The sequence below is a fragment of the Betta splendens genome, chromosome 24 (genome assembly GCF_900634795.4).
Source record: "Betta splendens chromosome 24, fBetSpl5.4, whole genome shotgun sequence".
Lineage (NCBI taxonomy): Eukaryota > Metazoa > Chordata > Actinopteri > Anabantiformes > Osphronemidae > Betta > Betta splendens.
In genome coordinates this window covers 6,507,852-6,529,029 of record NC_040901.2, presented here as the reverse complement: position 1 = coordinate 6,529,029, position 21,178 = coordinate 6,507,852, and the positions used below count along the sequence as shown (strand labels likewise).

General features: G+C 47.4%; 1 long non-coding RNA gene across 1 annotated transcript; it reads left to right on the top strand.

The window, feature by feature from the left end:
* The first annotated feature begins 11,100 nt into the window (after nucleotides 1–11,100).
* On the top strand, nucleotides 11,101–13,338 carry LOC114849771 (uncharacterized). The gene is made up of 3 exons (XR_003784695.3): nucleotides 11,101–11,444; nucleotides 11,929–12,141; nucleotides 12,267–13,338. It is a non-coding gene; the product is annotated as an uncharacterized LOC114849771 (long non-coding RNA).
* The last annotated feature ends 7,840 nt before the right edge of the window (nucleotides 13,339–21,178 follow it).

Genomic DNA, 21,178 nt, shown 5'->3' with positions numbered 1-21,178 from the left:
TTGCAAGCGAAAGTCATCCCTTAATGGATACCTGCGCTGAGCGATTGTCTTTGCAGCAGTCGGAGCCCTCAGCAATGTAATTTCCCCAGCAGCGACATGTTCACGTGGAGCACAATACTTTTTGATGAGAGGTTGTGCGAGTGTATCCCACGCCGCACCGTCCATTCTGTCCCCTGCTCTCATTCTTTAAGATAATTACGGTGACGCCGGGGATCTCGGTGGGGTTAAACCACAGCAATGACAAGTACGGGGTGAGGGAGTCACGCGGTAAAACGGCTACGCCGTGTTTGCCACTGATGTGTGTTTTTCCCAGCAGACGCGCCGCGTGCCTGCAGCGCCGTGACCTGCCCACTCTCAGATCCTCTCTGCATTCATTGATTCCAGCCCCGTCCGCCCACCGGAGGATCCAGTAGCAGTTAACATGATGCAGAGTCCACATATTCAGCGGGCCAAGCTCTGATTGGCATAATTTCCAGTGATGGGGATCAGTCGGAGGCCAAAGTACAATTGATTAAGCGGCGCGCGTATACAAACAGATGGAAAGATCGATAGCGACAGGTCAGGAGAAATTAGAGGCGTTTTAACAAGCAGCGGTTGAGAGGTGTTATGGAATAATGTCAAAGCTTCATGCTCAACCAAAGAAAACCCAAACCCACTGCTTTTACTTCTATGTGACTAAGATACATATTCAAGGTTGAAGCTGGTCTTGAGCTTCAACTGAATATGACAGCAGGACGTCTGGTAACTTCGCAGAAACGTCTTCCTGCTCTTGTGCTGCACATTTATTAGGATCAATACGGCTTCCACCGCAAGCTGCTACTTAAAAGAAGCATTTCTCAGTAGCTATGTGCGAGGATTAATTATTGCTCACCCTAAACATCGGTTTGAGGAGAGGCACATTTGTAGCCCATTTACATAGACCCACTGTAACTCTGTCATCTCGTCATTCATTCTTTCTCCTCAATCGCCTGCTCTACATCATTACAGCTCGAGTGGTGCTCAATCAAGCCTCGGGATGTTGATAAAGTACGGTAGTCGCGGCCACGAGATGACTAATTGCGTGAGTCAAGTTTAATTTCCGGTCCCACCGGGGTGAGCGCGCGTCGCCTCCGTCACGCTCGGGGAGGAGGGGGGGCACGCGCCACGCGTCACGCGGCGGCATGGGTTGTGCTGATGTCAGGGAAGACTCGACGCGGCGCGGCGCACGATAAGGCTCCCGCACCGCTGTGGACGGCACCGGGGGAGGGGGGGGGGGGGCTTATCAGTCTGCGTCAGGGTCTATCAGCATCTGTCATGTTCGCTCCTCAGGTGCGCCGGCCTCGTTTCAGCCGGCGAAGCAGGAGCACAAACAGAAAGCCACCCACCGCTGCTCCAGACCAAACACTCCATTACGTTCCCTCTCCCGGTACGAACCTGTTTTTCACACGCTTTTACCCGTTACGCTGGCCGCTTCGTGGCCACCTCATCCCCCCGCATCTCGCACCGCGCAGCCCGGGCGCCGCTCTCCATTCACCTCACTCGGAGTGAATCATCCCTTAACAGGATATCAACAGACTCCTCCAAAAAAAGGCTCCGATTTCCCCAGCACATGTTGCTTTTTTTTTCCACCAGTCAAGTGGCTGAGTGATATCCCCATTCAGCCCATTTCCTAGTTGCAGCTCACAATCGCTCCACGGGCTCCTGCACGAGGCAAAAATATAGTTTCCTAAAAGAAAAAAAAAAGCAAGGCCTGAAGAGAGGTGAGAGAGAAAAGCTCATGGAATGGCTGACATATAGAGGGAATGTACATTTATTAGCAGCTAATTGCTGCCCTTTATGTGTGTGTGTGTGTGTGCGTGTGTGTGTGTGTGTGCCACAGTTCGAGATTTGAGCGGGATTGTCAAAATGTCGCAGGTGGAAATGTCAGCGGCGAGGTGGGCAGGAGTCAAACCGCGCGAGAGCGGCAGGTTGATGCCGTAATTACCGTGTGTGAGTCACCGCGAGCGGCCCCGTGTGATGTCACCGGCTCCCGGTCCTCGGCGTCCGCCGCCGAGTACAAGCGCGCGGACCGGCGCGTCCTGATCTCTGGCCCCGCGGAGGAACACGCCGTGCCGCGCTCGCTCCCGCGGTCTCCGGGGCAGCGACCTCGCCGCTGCTTGTGCTCACAGCCGCTGTGAGCGTCGACGCGGGCCCCTCTTGTCTGCAACCGCCGCGGGTCGGTGTGACGTCACAGCACGAGACGTTCTTCTTCGGTGGTGCGTAGGAGCGTAGTCTGAGGACGCCCACTTGATTCCATGAACCTGCGCGGCCGCGTCTGAGACACTGAGCCGTTCAGAATGCTCTCACATATAAACAGTCACGAGCGAGTGATCTTAAAATGCCATTAAAAAGACGTCACACCACCTAAAATGTCAATAATTCACGGCCACGGCTTCGCCTTAGTGCAGCATAATTTGGTATTTTCCACTGATTCTTAACTGCGACAAACCCTGAAGCGCCCATATTTCACTCCGGTGTCAGCGTTTGCGAGCGCCGCCAGTTTTTCTAGGTGTTTACTCATTCTTACAAAGGTTGAGGCCATTTAAAACATTCCCGTCATTGTTTCCTCCGCGAGCGTAAGATGTGATTCGTCTAAATGCATTTTCCCCGGAGGCTCAGATTCTCTCTGAACCAGCAGGAGCTATTTATAGTGTCCTTTCACAACTGCACGGCTCGTTATGCGCTGAAGACAGCTGAAAAGATGAAGCATTAAACCTTTGGTATGATCTCGAGCACGTTTTAGAGTGAGAAACCCCTGAACATGGAGCCAACAGGTGTTTCTTGCCAGTCAGGTGAGTTCAATGAGTGAGTCACGTGACGCACGTAGACGCGCTCATTCATCAATAAAGGAACACTGTGTCGCACACGTAGCCGTGGAAGACGCGCTGTTGTGCATTCATCTCCCGCTTGACCCTCGCCCCGCCCGCCCTCTCTCCCTCCGCGCCTCCCCCTGTCGCGACGCGAACGCACCCACCCACGGAAACCGACGCACGAAGTTGACTTTGCGCTCGAATCGAGCGCTTCACTGGAGCGCGGCTGTCACAGCGAATCACGGTAACACTTAGCTCCCCCCGCGCGTTCAGCCGTGCTCTGCGTTCACTTTTCTGCGTCTGGTGCCATTTATGTCAGCGTGCGCGCGTGCGCGCGGAGACGACGGAAGAAGGTCTGACCTCCGCTTGGGTGAGGACGGTGGAGACAAACGCTCCCGGAGCAAAGCTGACATTCGGGCGTCTTCTTATTAATTTATGAACGCCAGAGAGCATCGGTGCGGGACAATGACAGAAGGTTGACGGGAAAGTCTTATTTATCAAAGCAATTCCGAGACAAACATCCGCATGTTGAGCCCATTTCCGCCCCGTGATTGTCTGTGCGCGTCCCAACTCCCCTTTCGCCCCAGCCTGTCCGTATAAATCACCGTTGCATAGACACTTCATCAAAGTTGCTTCGGAACAACACAACAGCGGTTTGACTCCTGACATAGATCTGACCCAAATGGGAGAGTCTTGTTTTCCTGCTCGCAACAATATTCATTAATCCTGCTCCCGTGGAGACGCACGAGGCGAATAGTTTGGTTCCGCTCGACGACCAAATGCCACCGTGTCGAACGGAAACCTGCCCGTTGCAGACTTTGAGATAACAACAAATTACACTGTAAATATTTGTGGGTGATTTCAGCCGAATTGCGCCTGTTGTTAGATAAAAGCCGACGCACGCGCACGCAGAGGCTGCTGTCGCTGCTAATTGGGTTTTCCCGGAGTTTAATTCTTGCTCTTAACCACGGCGACAGGTGGAACGTTTCCAAAGGCTTTTAGTCACAGTGACTAGACAACTATAGAACTATACAATACTGCAGCTCTGAGAATAAGTTTTTTAACCTTGATTCTATTCAGCTGGATGAATAAAACATCCCGAAGGCCAGTCTGAAAGGTTTTCTGAGTTGGCCGGACGGAGTCAGACACACAAGCCCCTCAGACAGAACAAATTGACACCTAATAAATTATGAACGACCAGTGACACGCACACATTACTGGTTTCTGTGGCTCTGGGGCACTTGCCTGTATTTTGCCCAAAAGACCGGTTGGACGTCCGATCGCATTGGCATCAACGCCTAAGTTAGTGCCGGTGTTTTAATTAGCCGTCTCCCACCGCAGCCATGTTCCCTGCAGCGATTTAAAAAAAAAAGGACCTGAAGAGCAGCCGTGCATTTAAAGCGTGAGCTTCCTGCAAACAGTTGGGGCACTTTGCACGAATACTTTTAACTTTTTAAAAGAATTATAGATTCATTTGCTCAAACTAAGGAAAGATTTTCCTTCACCACTCTTGGGTTTTGAATTTGATTTTAATTTTGGTCTCTTGTCCATCTTTTTCTGCGAAGGCCCATAAAAGATGATATTTAATATGAAAACACTAGTTGCCTAATGAAAAAGAGAAATCAAAGAATAGGGAAGTGCTCACGTTAAAGTGAATGTGCAGGTGCACGAAAATATTATTAATAAATCCTCTTTGTTCTTTAATGTACTCCCTTTATCTTTCTGTAATCAAACGCTCTGATCTCATTAGGGTCATGATTTATAACTGGAGGTTGAATAACTAATATTGGAGCAAACATCCTGTTTCATCATGTGCAGGAGCTAAAAACAATACAACAGCTATTAAATATATTAGAGCAGCAGTGAAAATAAATGTAATAACTAGTTTCGCCCCCCAACATTATGTCCAGTGTTACACATACAGTACTGTATGTTTAAGTTTATTTGTTTATTCATCTTTAAACCAATAATAAATCATTAGCTATGGAGCTGAGGGTATTATTTATAATCAACCTGAGGGCACCAACACATGGTTTATGACTTATGGGTGCTGGGATCAGTGTACACACTGCGAGTCCTCTCACCTTAGTTGTAATCACTTAACTGGGCCAGTGACACATGCTGCTACATGAGCCGGGCCAGCTTCATCCTGTGTGTGTGTGTGTGTGTGTGTGTGTGTGTGTGTGTGTGTGTGTGTGTGTGTGTGTGTGTGTGTGTGTGTGTGTGTGTGTGTGTGTGTGTGTGTGTGTGTTTGGGGGGGTATCTTCATTAGACTGTCCAGGATCAGTGTGGGAGCTGCTCAAACAAGACCAATTATTTAGATTAATTTGATGCACCCTTCCCAACCCCATTCTGCTACGAGCATCTGCTCAGACTCAAGGAAATGATGATGTACGAGGCGTAATTTAGCCTTGAGAGAGCGGGAGCCGGAGCAAAATCGCCCCGCCTGATTGTGGCCAAATGGAATTCAGATGAACTGAGCTTATTAAAAGGTAAAGGGGATGGAAATGTACAGGTAAGAGGTTTATCAGTGTTAATAAATGCTACGAAGCGGACGGGAGCCATGAGGAGGGGGGGGGGGCTGCAATCATCCAAATGTCTTGGAGATATTGGAGGTCTCACATCTGTTAATTTCTGGGGTTTTGACGTTGCCTTCGTCGCCCGGCGTCCGGTGTCGTTTGGCTGTGAGGAAGCGCCCCCGTTGAGCCTGCCTGGCTAAATGCCACACGAGTTGGGGTCCGAGCGTCATTATCACCTACGAATTACACCAGGGCTCATTTTAGCAGCAGTGAAACCTTAAATGGGGTTACGGGAGCGTCATCATCGCCGCGTACAGATGATCTTTACAGACTCTTTACAGCCTTAATGGAGCGCGGAGAAGCATTCACAGTTTACAGAGACGGAGAGAGACGGTGGAGTGACACAAATGAGAAGCGTTCAGAACAGAGCGTTTATTATATCATGTACAATAGATGAGCGTGAGAATGTCAAATACTCTGCATCAGCGTCCCGTTCCGGATGGTTTCCACTATTTCCACCACAAGTCGGACTCAGGAATCCTTTAAGCCCCTTTGTATTTGAATGAGAGCACAGAGTTAAGTTAGGCTGAGGTGGGCAAACATTCCGCGTTACCTTAGGACTAACGTCTCTTCCTAAAGCTTCTACTCAAACAAAACCCCACGATGCTGCGTCTGGAGTCCACTCCGAGCTGGAAACCCGTGCGTCGGCCACGCATGGTGATTGCCGATGAGGAAACCTTGTTTACTCAGCGCAGATAACAACGGCTCCCTCCCCTACCTGCCCTGAATCCTTAACTGGCATCATTATTAAACTGGAGACAACTAACAGAAGATAAATGTGCCTATTTGCATAGCGGGCCGGAGATGAGAACTGGTGCTGCGTGACGCCTGCACGCGAGGGAGCGTCCATTAAAAGCCGTTAACAGACTGGTCAACAACCAGTAGAGCTGAAATGTCACTTTCTTTACAATGTGTGATTGCGTGAATGACACGGTCCCGCCCAGAACTCACCGGAGTCTAGGTATTAATTTCATCCAGACGTCTGACTGCACGAGTGGATGAAGGCGCACGAAAGGCGCCGCGGAAGCCCTCAGTTTGAGCCCGTGCTCAATATTTCATTACAGCCGACTTTACCAGCGTCTCCGGCGCGTCGGCGGCTGAACTGGGAGTGAAATGTCACTTTAGCTTGTTATTTGCATGGCCACGGCGACACGCGCGTCTGTGTGAATACGGCGCCCGGCCGGCTCCTTCCTGTGTGTTGAATTCGACATGCAGCCAGTTTAACGCCTCCACCGGCGCTTCAGCATTCATTTACTGTATGTGAGGATTTCCTGGCTGCGGCTACAACGATGATTCATATGCCAGCCTGGTATAACGTCCTGCAGAGTTTGGCAAACAGTCTAATCCTCCGTTAATCAGGGCGCGGGTCAATCTTCTCCCCTTCTCCTCAAAAAGCGGGTAAATAAGTTGTTATCCCCATACGTCCGATCAAAACTAACTCTTCGCATCCCTTGTTGCAGCCACGGGGTGTTGTTTTGCTCTGAGGTGCTATAAAATCAGAGTAGTGGCACATATTTCATTTCTTCATTCATATGCATTGATTGAAAGCACCCACTCAGCAGTATTGGCTGGAAGCAGGGGGAAGCCGTATTATAGCCATAAATTGGTCCAGATACGAGCGTCTTTGGAGACTTTGATTCATCCGGTGGGCAGGACAGGAGGGCTGAGGGGGCACATCTTAGGCTCCTTATTGATGGGCTCATTACTGTCAGTCCCGCCGACGGCCGGACGCGTCGTGCCGACCAGGCTCCCTCCAAGAACTCTCCAAATTGGCACGCAGGAAACAAGAAAATAGATTTTATCCATTACCTCGCCTGCACAGTGCGTACTTTGCATGTCATTACCCGGCCGCCCATGCGCCGAGCGTCTGAACCCATTACGACAGGCGGTGGGAGGATAACTACACTCTCAAAGTCTGGCTTTTCTATAAAGTCATCTGTGAAGGTGTTCCTGTCAGCGTTCTGAAGAGCTCCTGTCATTCCTGAGTAGCGGGCATTGTGTTTCTGTTTGCGCTCGCGTCCTTGTGCCGCCCGAATGCAGATCGCCTTTAATGGCTGCAGAGAGCGCCGGGAGTCAGAACTCGCTGTTCCCACTGCCAGCAGAGGAGCACTCCCAAATACAAAGACAACTGTCTTTGCAACAAAAGGCATTTTCCAATCAGTTTTAGTACCCAGGGTGCTGTTAGTGACCAAACTCGCCGCCCGAGCAACGACAAGCACTGATTGATCGACCGTCCGCGGCTCCTCCGCTTCGAGTCCTCGCATAATGACTAATTGGTTGGTAAACAATTTGAATGCAATCAGTGGCAGTTGCTATTGAGCCTGTTCACCAGGGTGGGTAATTATTCAACAGCATTAACTTAAATGCACTGCTGCTGTCCGCATCAAAAAGACAGCGCTTCCATCAGCCCACACCCGCTGCTATTAGTGCTGAGTCTGATTTGTTGGAGTGGGAGAGTGTGGTTAGGGCCCACAGTAAATGAAGTGGCTAATATGCTGAATTCACCATCAGCGGTGGCTAATGTCAGAGCTGGAAATTCACCGGGGCTACAGCAGGAAGTGCCCTTGACAGTCCATAAAAGGCCACCGAGCTCGTAAATGCGCCTCAAATTAGTTTAGGGGCAAGAATCTATCTTGTAGGTATTTTAAGAACATTTATGACTAAAACAACATGGACGAGTATGATAAGTTCATTAAAGCACTGCAACTTTAGGACGCTACCCTCTTTTTGTTAAGACTGGATTATGGTCCCAGACAGGCCAATCTGCATTGCTGCTATTACAAAAGTCTTTCAACTAAGGAGAGAACAGTTTGCACTTTGATGCAGCCTGTTCTTTCATTTTGCATCTCAGAGCATCTCGTCAAACTCCGCCTGAAGTGAATGTTAACATGCCACTGCTCAGATTTGGAGACTCACAGAAATACACCTCGAGTTCGGATGTTGGGGGCAGGTCAAGATCTAACCAGACGGTAGCGCGCGGTCAAGTTCATAGCAGGTGAGGCGCAGAGTCCTCCGGAGTCAGATTTTACAGTTATAATAACTTAAAAGAGTGTATTTTTCACTATGTAATTGTCAGAATGCATATTACTACTGGCCATGATTCATATTTCATCATCATTCCTATTTCACCTAAGGGCACATATTTGGTGCTGAGGGAACACATCTTTTATGGCAGTAGCATAGACCTGACCTGTAGCCTCCATGTGCTCTTCACAATTCATACTTATTCTAAAGTATAGAAAGCTTTAAATGTTCAATTTAGACCCTAAGTGAAGTTTTAAGTTGTTTTTAAAACTTTAAATTCTGCTTAAATCAGTTTTACAGGTTTGCTCTTCATTAGGATAACGTCAGCAGCGCCCCCTGCTGGATGAAGCACGGACCTGTTCAGCCTCTCCTCGTTCACGCCGCACTTTCGATTTCGCGCCATAGTCAGCAATTTTCACTCGGTAAAATGTTAAGATAATTAAAATTACAGACACAGATAAATCGACAAATTGAATTTTTATTTTATGATATTTTAGTCATATAGTATTATTGTCAGGCAAGACGACGCCCCGCCTACCCTGACCTTACGTCACTGTTTAGCTCAAAGTGAGCTCCTGCCACTTAAATGCAATGTTTGACATAAATGAAGTATGCACAGAACACGGAGAAATCAAAGCCGGGCTCCTATTACAGAGTTCATTACTTACTCTGCGTTTCCACTCAGTTTTGCTACTGCAGCACTAGAGGCGGCCACACGAGTAAACTGAGAATGGATGTGTTTGGTTTTGGATTTGTGGGTTTTCGCCGGAATCTAATTGCAACAGGATGCGATGCCAGAGATGAGCAACTGGGGAGGAAAATGTACCGCTACTTGCAGATTTTTTCTCTTGATTCAGCAAGCTACCAGAATCCTGCAAATGGAGAGTGGAGTGGTGTAAATGAAAAATAAGGAGCCTGAAAAGTCCTCCGTCATGATTTACAGTGCCCCTTACGTCAACATACACACTTTAATGTCATGAATAAAGGATCCAGAGGATTCATGGATAATAAAAATTGGATCTGTTTGATATTGATTCCTAAGGAACATTTTAAATATAAAAAACTTTCAAGTATTAAAAGCTGAACACCACTGTCCAATGTTTACAGTCTGTCCTAATCGTTATTCATTGTAAAGGTTAGGAGGAAGATGGAGCCAGTCTCCGCTGTGATTGGGCGAGACGATGGCTACACCCTGCACAGGTCAGCAGTCCATCAGGGGGGTGACGGCCATTAACACCCAATTTAGAATCCCCAATTAACCCAAGTGCATGTGTTTGGACTGTGGGAGGAAGGAAAACCCACAACATCCAAACTGCTTGTGATGTGAACCTGGTAATTAGTGCTTCCTTTACCCTCCTGTGAACCCTGTCCAGCACCGAAGAAGATGAGAAACGGACAAATGGAGAGCCAAACGATCCTCTTGCCCTCAGGTTGTGAAGCTCCGGGTCACGGGGAAGTTTCTGCAGTCAGAAAGAGCTATATGCTTAATAAGAAGGTGCTCTGAGGATCTGTGTAACTGATCTGAGGTGAACGGACTGAGCTATAGATTCAATGCACAGCTGCAAATCATCGGCATAAAGAACTGTATCGACATCATGATTATTGTTGTTAGGTCTTACTGTAGAGATGACGTGTTTCAGTGTATTTAATCTGGAAATCACAAACCATGAGACCAAAGCACCTGCAGGCCTTAGGCTCATGAGGGTGGAATCAGGCTTTAGCCAGGCTCTGGTAGTATCGGACGCTGTTTAGCCTGTCTCCCACCTGCTCAGGAGTCATCAATCTGCACAAGCTGTCGCCTGGACCCACAGTTGAACTCGCCACCATCCTGCTCTGTCGGCTTCTTTGAGTGTTAAAATCAGTTCACCTGTTCTGGGTAGTTCTGATGTGGAGACACATGCAATGGATACAAGTTGCATTTAAGGCTCAGTGACTCATTATCAACAATAACAGTGATCTTGTTGTTCATGATTGGCTACATCATAGTGATTTCTCACAACTGTTATTGTCATTGTCTCATGTTCATGAATCATTAAGTAACTGTAACTGAAAAGTCATCAGCTCGTTCTAAAAGAGCGTCGTAGAACCTGGAATCGAGCCACGCGTGAACCTGAACGCCGGCTGGGCAGCGGTTTATTGGGAACTCCACTCGCTAACTGATAAACGACTCGTGCTTTATTACTGTGTATGTCCTGTCAGCTCGCTGCAGCAGTAGAAAGTCCCTGATTGCATCTATTATATGGCCGGCAAATAATGACTGCAATACTGCATATTCCCTTAGGACAGTGTTTTTACCTCCTCAGCAAATGGCTTCCTCCACATCCACCAAAGGCTCCAAAATAACCTCTCCTGCTCCTCTGGGGAACAGATATTATACAAAAAGCCAATCTATTGAAAATGCTCTGACAGAAATCTTATACATTATTTTTAGGGAGAGCGCAGAGGAAGAGTGAGCGTGGGGGACGAGGTAATCCATTTTAATAGAGCTATCTCTGTATCATTGGCAACTTCTCCTCTGCGCGCTGCTTTTCGGTTTCATATACGACGCTACACGCAGCCAGTCTGTGTGTGTCAGCACAAAACAGGAAATAATAAAAGACCCACAGTTGTGATAGAAAACCGCAAGTTTTGAAATAGCTTTGAGGGGAGAGAATATTTATTCGCTTTAATGATCAAACCCCTTTATTGACTTTTTGGAGAATCCAATATTCAGTCTGCAAGCCGGTGAGAATCTTTCTCATCACGCTGCAATTTCACAAAGGTCTTTGGGACAATACGCGTTTATAACCTTCAAGGAGGCTTTGCGCGCAGCCAGGCGGCGGCGCGTGCCACGGTGTGGCGTCGGTGGCGGCGCGCGCCTCGCGAACGGGGGCTCTGTCGTCATTAACCCGCGATCGATCGCGTCATCAGCGTTTCTGTGGGCGACGATCGGATCAGAAACGCGCGCGGCGGGGGAGGGCGGTGCGGGACGAGGCCCGCAGCTCTTACTGGACGCCCGCCGTCAAATCACAGCGTGAGTGCAAAATCGATACGTCGTCAATCCCTCGCCGAGACTGGAGACGTTTCATCTCCTCCTCGCTCTCGTGGCAGGATAATTATTTGTATTTATGCACCGCTGTGTAATTGGAGCCGTGTGTCTGGGGTTGGTGAACAGGGAGCCGCGCATATTCAAACTGACAATTATGAGATATTATGAAATTATCTATAAACTCAAATGCACTTCTGGCAATTATTCTGTGTTCCTGCCTGCTCAGCTAATGATCAGGTCCCGGATCATGATCGACTAGTGTGTCAAGGAGCAGCAGCGGCCTTCCGTGCTGCCTGAGCATCATTTGCTGCTGTATATCGAGTCTCCTCGTTCTCTGCTCGTCTACCTGTTTGTTTAAATCCATTTATTTTGCCTAATTGCGCCGTCCCGCCGCGTCTCTGTTCGCGTTCTCCTCGTTTCCTGACCCCCCCCCCCTCACCTTTGCCCCCTCCCGCCTCCCCGCTGACAGCTGGATTACCATGTATCCACGCGGCGCCAGAGGCCCAAACAACATCGCGCTTCGCCTCGCGCTTGGCCGCTGCAGCACCACGGAGGCCAAAAGTGGAGGACAGCGAGTACAAAAGAGGCAACCGGAGACAAGGTGTCGAGGGGTCGATGCCTCTGTATGCGAACTGGTGCTGTGGAAGGTGGGCAGGTGTTGACGGGTGGTCTTCAGATACAGGTGAAACCATTATTAGGATATGAATGCTTGTATTTTTAAATGCACATCCATCTGAAGTGATACTGCATCTCTTTAAATCTGACTCCCAATGCTTTTCTATTCTGTGTTTGTCTTGTTTATTCAAGGGATGAGACTCGTGTTCATGACACGCCTGTACAGATTTAAAAGTTTTATATTTACCCCGTGTTTATTGCTGTAGTGCCGGAGCACAGCTAGCATACACAAATATACTTAGCAGCGCTTCTCTCCCCGCGGACACATATTGAGCAGAACCAAAACAAGTGGTGGTGCTGGTGAAAGCCCCGAGGCAGCGCCAGACAAACAAGGAGAGCGGCGTCTGCGGCATACTGAGCGGGCCTTGGGCCTGGGCCCGGGCTCGCGTCTAATTATTAACAATAAATATCTGAGGCGGTGTGATGTGGTGGACGGCGCCGGAGCGAGCGCGACAGCGGGTCCTGGCAGCTGCAGCGCGGCCGCGGCCTGAGGAGGGCACTGTGGAGACGCGGACCGGAAGCGGAGCGCGTGGATCCGAAGGAGGATGCTGCTCAGCGGCACGGTTGATCAGACTTTATAAACAGGGGCCATGGGAGTGACTTGCCGTGCACCTTTATGACTCTGGGAACGCGGAATGAAGGATGTAGAGCGCATGCACACGGAGGAGGGGTGTTATTTGAACACCGACGTGTCGTCAGGCCTCAGCTTTACAGTCGGTGTTTAATCATCATCAGTCCCGTTTCTGTCCGTGCTTATATTTGCTCTTTGAGCCATATTTTAATAAATAGACAAATACATATGGTCATAATAACATTACCAAAAGAGCAGATCTAATAGTGATCCAAGACTTCAGCTCGTTCTTTCGCCCGTTTTGTTTTAATTATTTTGGAGACGAGCGGGAGAGTCTATGGGAATTAACACCTCAATTAAAGCTGCTTAAAAACCCATTTATTTTTCTTATTTCCATGGAATCTGGTACCTACTTTATCACTGTCTGATGATAAAGAGGCTCAAAAAGATGGCTAATGCATGCTCAGTACGTGTGCGTGTGAGGAAGATTAAGAGGCGCGCTGATTGAATACTAATTTCATGGAGTGCAGGGCAGCAGCGGAGGGAAGAGAGGCTGACACTGGTTTCTGACGAGCGATATTTGAAGCAGATTACAGACAAATCATATTAAAAACTTAACTGGGTTACTGTTTATTTACAACATCGCAATGATGATGAAAACCATGGTCTGGCTTTCTGCTGCCTTTCTGTGGCATCTCCTCCCCTGCTACTCAAGCTTCCTCCCATAGTTCAAAGACATGCAGTCAGGTTAATTGGAAACTGTAAACTGCCTGTAGGTGTGTGTGTGTGTGTGTGTGTGTGTGTGTGTGTGTGTGTGTGTGTGTGCGACCAGTCGTCCGTCTCCATGTGGAGCCCCGTGACAGACCGGCGACCTGTCCGGGGTGCAGCCCACCTCTCACCCAGCGACAGCTGGGAAACGAGCCAGTGCCCGGCGCGACCCACGAGTGGATAAGTGGCTCAGGATGATGGATGGGTGCAATTTTATCAAAGCAGAGGATGGAAAATAGAGGGAAAACACCTGTGATTTTAATGTAAATGAAGCTGGTCGACGTTTGTTAGCGTTGCCCTCACAAGCTGGTGTGAGCGCGTGTCACCGATGCGGAGTGGATGGACAACCGATCGATACGCGGAGGCAGGATGAAGAGAGCAGATACTCATTTCTGAAGTAATCCCATGATTCCTGCAACCAATAGAGTGAGTCATTGATTAATTATTAAGCGCGCAGAGAAAGAGCTCTCGGCCACATCTAGGAACAGCCACAGACACTTGCTCTCGCTCAATGTTTCTAACAGACAAAGCAAATGTATATTTTTCACTGTACAAGCGTATTAGTATTCTGGGGTTTTAGCTCATGGAGACGTCTGACTCCTGCAGGAATGAGTGGTACCTCCTGAAACATTAAACTCTGCCAAAGCTTTTAAAGCTGCAACATCAACATATTGCGGTAAGATTGAAAAAAAATAAAAAATAACTATGTTTTCTGAGGGACACAAGATTTGGGTAATATGTAAAAGTCAATGCACATTGAGTGTTAAAAGAGGCCTCTGCCATTATGAGACGCACATATAAGAAGTGAGCTCTTTATAGATTGAATAGCACCAACGTCATCAACCAAAAATGCTTTTGAAGAACCACATTTCTCAGAATTCCTCCTGAAAGGCAAGTTCAAATTGGAGTTTAACCCGGCCCACGGGGCATTAATAGACGTGACTGTCGCCTACTCTGTCATTTCTAAAGGCAGCGTCTCCTTTTGAAAGTCTTGGTGGAACCTGAGGACATGAAAGCAATCATTAAAGAGACTGGATCCTCATGTAACGTATCAGAAGTCTCTTTCAGGACGAGTATCTAATTAGGCCGCTGTCTAGGGAAGTTTTAGACTGCAGGAACGGCTGCGATAAAGAAAGTGCTAAAGAATGGTGTAGATGAAACAGATGGGTGAATGTTTCTGAGTTGGACCTGGAAATGTAAAAAAAAAATGAAAGGAAGGAAAGACAATCTGTGGTTCTTGCTTGGGAGATTCTGTCCTGGCTGGCCTCGCTATTCAGCCTCGGTGTAAGAACAAAACGAGCAGTTTTTCTTTTGAGCTCTTGATCCACAGAATCCTCAAAGGGAATCTGTCATTTTTCATCCTGGTATGAAAACGGCATGATAACTAGATTAGCAAATCAGGGCTGCGGCGCACAACACAAAGTTAAGTGCGGCGTTCGAACCAGAGATGGACTCAGATGCGACACGACGCGCGCGCGCGCGCGCGCCGGGTATTTTGAGGCAGCGGTCTGTGTTTTTAGGAGTCCGCGCGCGGAAGTTGGCAAAACATCGCCGGGGGATTCGGAATCAAGGCCCGCGGCCCGCGATTGATTCTGATGTTTGCCCACTGGCTCTGCATCTCAATGAGGACAGGAAACGCATGCACGCGCTGACAATGAAACCGAGGGAGTCTCAGCACTGCGGCTAATCCACTACACATGACATTATAGCCGCGTGTCTTTACGGGGACGTGCGGCGGCGCAGCTGCATAATTGGCGCTATGCATTACAGATAATTATGCGGATATTGTTTCGCGCTCACTGGCTCCGTTTGCCTTCCTCGTGCGGGATGCTCAGCCCCGATCGCAGAATAGCACAAACTCACCTTTAACACTCCGCGGAATGAAAAATGATATTTTTCATTTCATCAGGGCACCTCGCAGTGAAGTAGCGCAAGTAAAAATAACCAAAGAATTGAGAGAACCTGTGACTTTAGGGAGTTCGAAGTCGGGATGTTGTTCTTTTAACACGCAGTGAAAGGTTACGTACCCAGTCTGCGCACGGGGGTGTGACGTTTTGATTGATATCTCTTATCAAGCTGCTCGGGGAGTTTGTTTCCAAAGTAACGTGTAGTCGTCGCTTTAGTTCATCTGTTGCGCTTTCCTGAAGATGTTTCCTTTTTTATCACCTTTCCTCACCTCCTCTTTGAAGCAGACAGAACAAACACACGTAGCACTGTTGAAACATTTAAGAGGAAAATGAAATATTGTTCTCAAAAGAAGAAGTGGACGTTTCAAATAGAGCCACCGGGTGATAAGGCGCAAGTTGCACTTGGCTACGTTTTCATTACAGCGGGGGGAAATTCAGCGGCGCCAACAGACCTTTCGTTTACAGATAGAAAACATCAGGGATCTAACAAATGTCAGGGGTTTGACACGAGGCTCTGAGCGTCTGCCGAACGTGCCATTATCGGCGGAACCATTTTTAAGAGCTCAGATTTGGCACAGTCCCCAAAAAGCATTTGCATCTTAGCGTTTAGGCGCTTTCTCGTGTTGGTGCCCACACATCGGATGGGAAACGTGCTCCAGTCACCCGCACGGGCACTGGAGGTAAAAGTGTTGGTTTATATTGAAATAGAGAATAAGCTGAAATTAAAAATACCCTGAGCAGAACCTTTGGTAAACCGGGAGTGGTGATAAGTGAACTATGACGAGACAATGACATAGTAGCTGACCTCAGAGAGCTCTGACAGGTCATGGCAGACAAATTAAGCTTTTAACCCCCCTGTGAAATATTGATGAGTGATGCTGCTGGTTTGCTTGCTCGTGTGGTCTGTCAATCTGTGCAGGGTTCAATAAAATCAATATAATCGAGATTATCTGGAGGGAAAAAGATCTGTTTGACCCAAAGTGAACACCCAAACGCACCGCGAGCGAATGAGAGCTGAACACTGAAGCTCTCTCCAGGAGCCTGAGTCGTAATCTAACTCAGCATCTGCGGAGGGAGCTGTAACTCACGGCTGGGAGACGGCGCCGGTCCAGTGTGAGCGAGCTGGAACGCTGTGTTCAATAAGAGTTTGCTGAGCTGCCAGTTGACAAACTTAAAAATTCCATTAAAGGCTTGAAAAAGCGCTGGATTGTTGTAATCGACTGAAACACTTGAGTTAGAGAGAGACTGCGTTCTCCAGCTTTTATTTGTTGTATTATTTAAAATATCTCAAGGTGTTGTGGAGTAGTTTGCAGCAGATGCCAATTATGTTTGTGTTTTTCAGAGTAAATAGCTTTTTCTTCTTCTAGTGGAAAGTCTTTGTGTCACGTTTCACTTCCCACAGTGCAAAGCAGCCGCTCCTCATGTCGCGCATGGGAGCGGAGTCATGGCGCGACGGAGCCCGGCCTCGACGGAGCGTTCGCTGACATCACGGTCAGCTGAGCGTCTCAAGCGAGCGTGGCCACGCGGAGGACAGGAGGCGAGTGATGGCGACATTTAAAAGACTCACTCGGCTGAGCTTTGGGCAGAGTCACTCTGTTTAGTGCTTGGTTATACTTCCACCTGTCTGTGTGTTTGTGGACGTTTGGAACCGTGCGGAAACAATCAAAGTTACAGAACAGCAGCTCGCTGGACATGACTAGAATGCTGGAAGCTCCTCATTAACATCCAAGTTTAATTGAAACAGAACATGAAGCCACTGCAGCTGTAGATACTGCAGCACTTCCCCACCTGCCAGTATTGTGTTTTTTTCCTGCAAGTGATCAGCCACAGATAGAGGTGACAGTGTTTGAAGGTTAACTCATTGACCTGGCTTTTCTCTTCATACATTAACAAAAATCTATTCCAAGCTACTGTTTTAATAATAAACATAAACCTCTCTGAAAATACTAGATATGAATAAGAGACAATTAAATGGTGCAGGAGTAGTAACACTTGGTTAGACACAAGTGGTTAGAAATAGGTCATTGTCACTCCATTAAGTTTATTTGAATACATATGTACTGTAATAGCAAACAGCGCCCCTTAATATCATGCGGTGAAACACGGTATTACATGTCAGGCACACGTTAACGTCGTACAGGTTTAACTAATCACATTAGACTGACGTCATGACGCAGCCGAACTAATTAGCCAGGAGCCAAGAGACACTATCCTTCATTATCAGGATAAATAGGATAGTTATATATAGTTATTAGATCGATATAAGTTCTAATAAAACAAAATATGACCAAACTGCGGTAACAAGAACAAGATAAAATGTCAAAACTGCAGCTGCCCAGAGAAGAAAAGGAAGAATGTCGAGTTGCTAGCTAAACTTCAGGGTGAGTGAAATGCGCATGCTCCTTACGTGGTGACTTTATGCTGTTTGTGCTGCATAATAGCACAGGAGAGGTGTGAATAGCTTTATGGCTCGTTTGCGACAAACAAAAGTGCTGGCGTTTAAAAGGTTAAGTAATAACTTTATGTTATGATGAACAACGAAGCCCTGTTTAAATATTCTGCTTGTTAGTTTGTTATCAGAAATCGCTGTAGTTTAGTCAAACCCGCTACCTGTGTGAAATGTGTGAAAGTATTAGAGAAATACAGATAATACTTTTAATTTTTTGCGCGCGTGAGTGCGGGTTAATGACATCATCAACAATCGCGGACAGCACCGGGACGCGTGTTTTGGGAAGGAGGCGCACATTACACGCTTAATGTTCCCATGATTAACGTTCTGGAGTTAATGAGTCACGCACACTTGAGCTGAGCAGTTTTCCTGTTGTGAACATTTCAAAGTTGAAAAAAAAACCCCACTTATCTGTTTCAAACACCTGTTTGTTGTTACCTCTCTTTTTGAGATTTTCTTTAGTTTAATTCAATTAACAAGGCTGGCACGTGTAATTTATAACAAAATCGAAGTTTAAGCCAAGCTGAATAGTCTTTTAACCTCCTGACACACGTGTAATAGTTTCATTGCAAAATAACAGGGCTGTGACCAACCGACACATGCAATAAGCGGCGTGTGGAGTATTTCTTGCTTCCTGTGTAGACTTGGTTTCATCCAAACGGTCAGAGATGGCTGCCATAGCCACCCGTCAGAACATATACTGCCCGCGCTTGTTTAATTCCTTCCGATGCTGCTTCCTTGAATCGTCTACTTCCAGTGTAACACAAACTAATCCCTACACGCTTGTCAAGTCTCCACATTGTAATGCTGTGTCTTTTGCTTTGAAAGCTGCTGCCTTAATTCAGCCTTACCTTACTCAGTGAATAGGAAGAATTGTAAAAGTCCCCCAAGTCCCTCGTTTCCTCTTGTGCCGCTCGTCAGTGGCAGCAACAAATAGAAAATGTTGTTGCCGTGCGGTAATTTGCAACAAATCAGATTTAAAAAGAGGCTCCGCAGAACGCCCCGCACTTCACGAAATCTTGAAGAACCGGATGATTATACATTCTCATGTGTGCACTGGCTGCTCTTAATAACTGATTAGATAGTGTAGGCAACAGCAGGCTCGTTTTACGAGACACAAAAGGGTGGTTTGCATTTTGTTATTGCATCCGAGGGTCATAACTGTCACTTGGGTATGGCCTGGACTTTACAGATGGCCTATTTTTTGAAGGTTCGTCAACATAAGTGACATTTACATGTTTCTAAATGCACATAAACCTTTTAGTCAGGCTTTAATTTGAAGTGCAGACACTTTTAAGATTACCTGATGACTTCCATTTCCTTATCCATTACCAAATGTTTATTGACAGTATTATGAATGCTTAGCTGCAGCCGGTCCCTAATTTTAGCTGAAGGCGTTTTTAGTCTCCAAGTGGGAGACGCGGTGCATTAATGGGGTCTAATAGCTAAAATCTTTCTCTTTTACCCTCTTAATCCTTCATAAATATTGTTATTCCTTTCCAGTGTGCCTCTTTCTACTTAATAGATGTTCATACAGAGATGACAGAGATGTCCAAAGTGGATCAGCAACAAAGATTCTCGTAAACAGAGCAATAGTCTGATTAGAGAGTGATGATCACGCCAGGCGCCGTCCCAATCTGGTCAGGTGTATTCAAGGCTGAGCATTAAAGAGGAGGCAGGCTGTAATTTCTGGTCGGGCTAATGGGCTGTTTCTCACCTCTGCAGAGCATAACTCCGCCATCTGCTGCAGGGAGCCTCTCTCGGTGGCTCGGCCCTCTCTGGAGCCGAGGACGGACAAATGGGGACCTGAGAGCCGCACTCAGCAGCTGAGGACAGTGCTGGGCGCACGCGGACTCCGCGTTTCTCCCTTTACTCGTCCTGTTTCCCTTCAGCCTGCCAACTGACGAGCTTTACTTTGTAGGAAATCAAATGAACCACCACATGTCAGAAATCTAAATATAGACTGGAACCAAGAGCAGCAACGATGTTGAAATATAAAGATCAACTTGCAGTATATATTTCTTTCGTTCTTCTGAACCAGGTCAAATCCAGCATCTCCACGTTCTCCTCTCTGCTCCTTCCAATAATGTTTTCCGAATTGTCAGAAATGTCTGAACACCAGCCCTGTGCCACAATAACCTGAGGCAAGTGAGCCGATGTACTTTAGCGCCTAGTCCTCTGCAGTGAGCACCGATAAGCAAACCGGGCAGCACTCCGGCTTGGAGGAAACCTAAAGACACTTTATACGAAGGGGTTTGAGATTAATCGCTAAATGTGTTGTTAGTATTCTGAGGCTTGGTTTGCACAAGATCAGCAGAGCAGGCGTTGAATACATTAGAGAAAGTAATTTATAGCCAATAATGTGATATGATCCAATTTATCCTGGTTTCAGTTTCTATACGTTTCTTGGTAGTTCTGTGTGATTACAGATTCTCCTAAAGAAAGTGGGGCTGATTTCTGTCCCTGCATGAAGGGGCGGCTCCTAATCTCTCTGACCTAAGGACAGAGGCAAGGTGAAACGTAGTGGATACACAACTGAAGGACCCGTCCAGCGGGGGAAAATTACAACAATTTAGCGGAGTGACAAGCCAGGCCTGAAGGCACGTTGCCATATCACTCATGTTCCCTCATGTACGACAGCCGGGGCACGCTGCCCTCTCCGCTGCTTCAGGAATACAGTAATGACTGCACGCTGAGCGCTCTGTGTGTGCGTACAGTGCTCACACGCGGCACCTTAGAAGCCACGGCGCTGTTAAAGCGAGGCTCGGCTTCGCGGAACAAGAGGAGTCATGTTTCCTCGGAGCGACGCATTCAGACGATTAGGCTTTGTTTTTGTAATATGGCGGCGTTCTGCCTCCAGCCTGCGAGCTGAGCGCGAACACAGAGGCATCTGTATGCGCATCCCCCGAGTAGTCTGAACATGTACTTGGTATTCCTGATAGGGCAGAGCTGGCTAACTGAGCTTTCCTGGCAGTCTGGCAGATCTGTAGAGCACAGTTCTGTGGTGACACATTAGAAAAGCCGTACAAAAAAACAACAGCAGTTCTGCATAGGCTCTGAGTCAACCGAATGGGCTGCGTGTTCATGACAGGAGGAGAATAATTGGTCCAATTTATGCTGTTTGGATTTATGGCCAGCTGTCGCACATTTGGTGCAGGCCGTTATGTTTTTTTTTGCTATTTTCTTTTTTGTGTGTTTGTCATTGATGGCGGCGCTGAAATAAATGAAAGTGCATAAACGCGTGTTGTCGAGAATATTAGAAATGTTGCAGAAAGAAAAATAGAACAATCTGTGTTTGTGTGTAAGCAGCCAAATGAAATAATCACAATATTTTTATCTTGTAATTTAA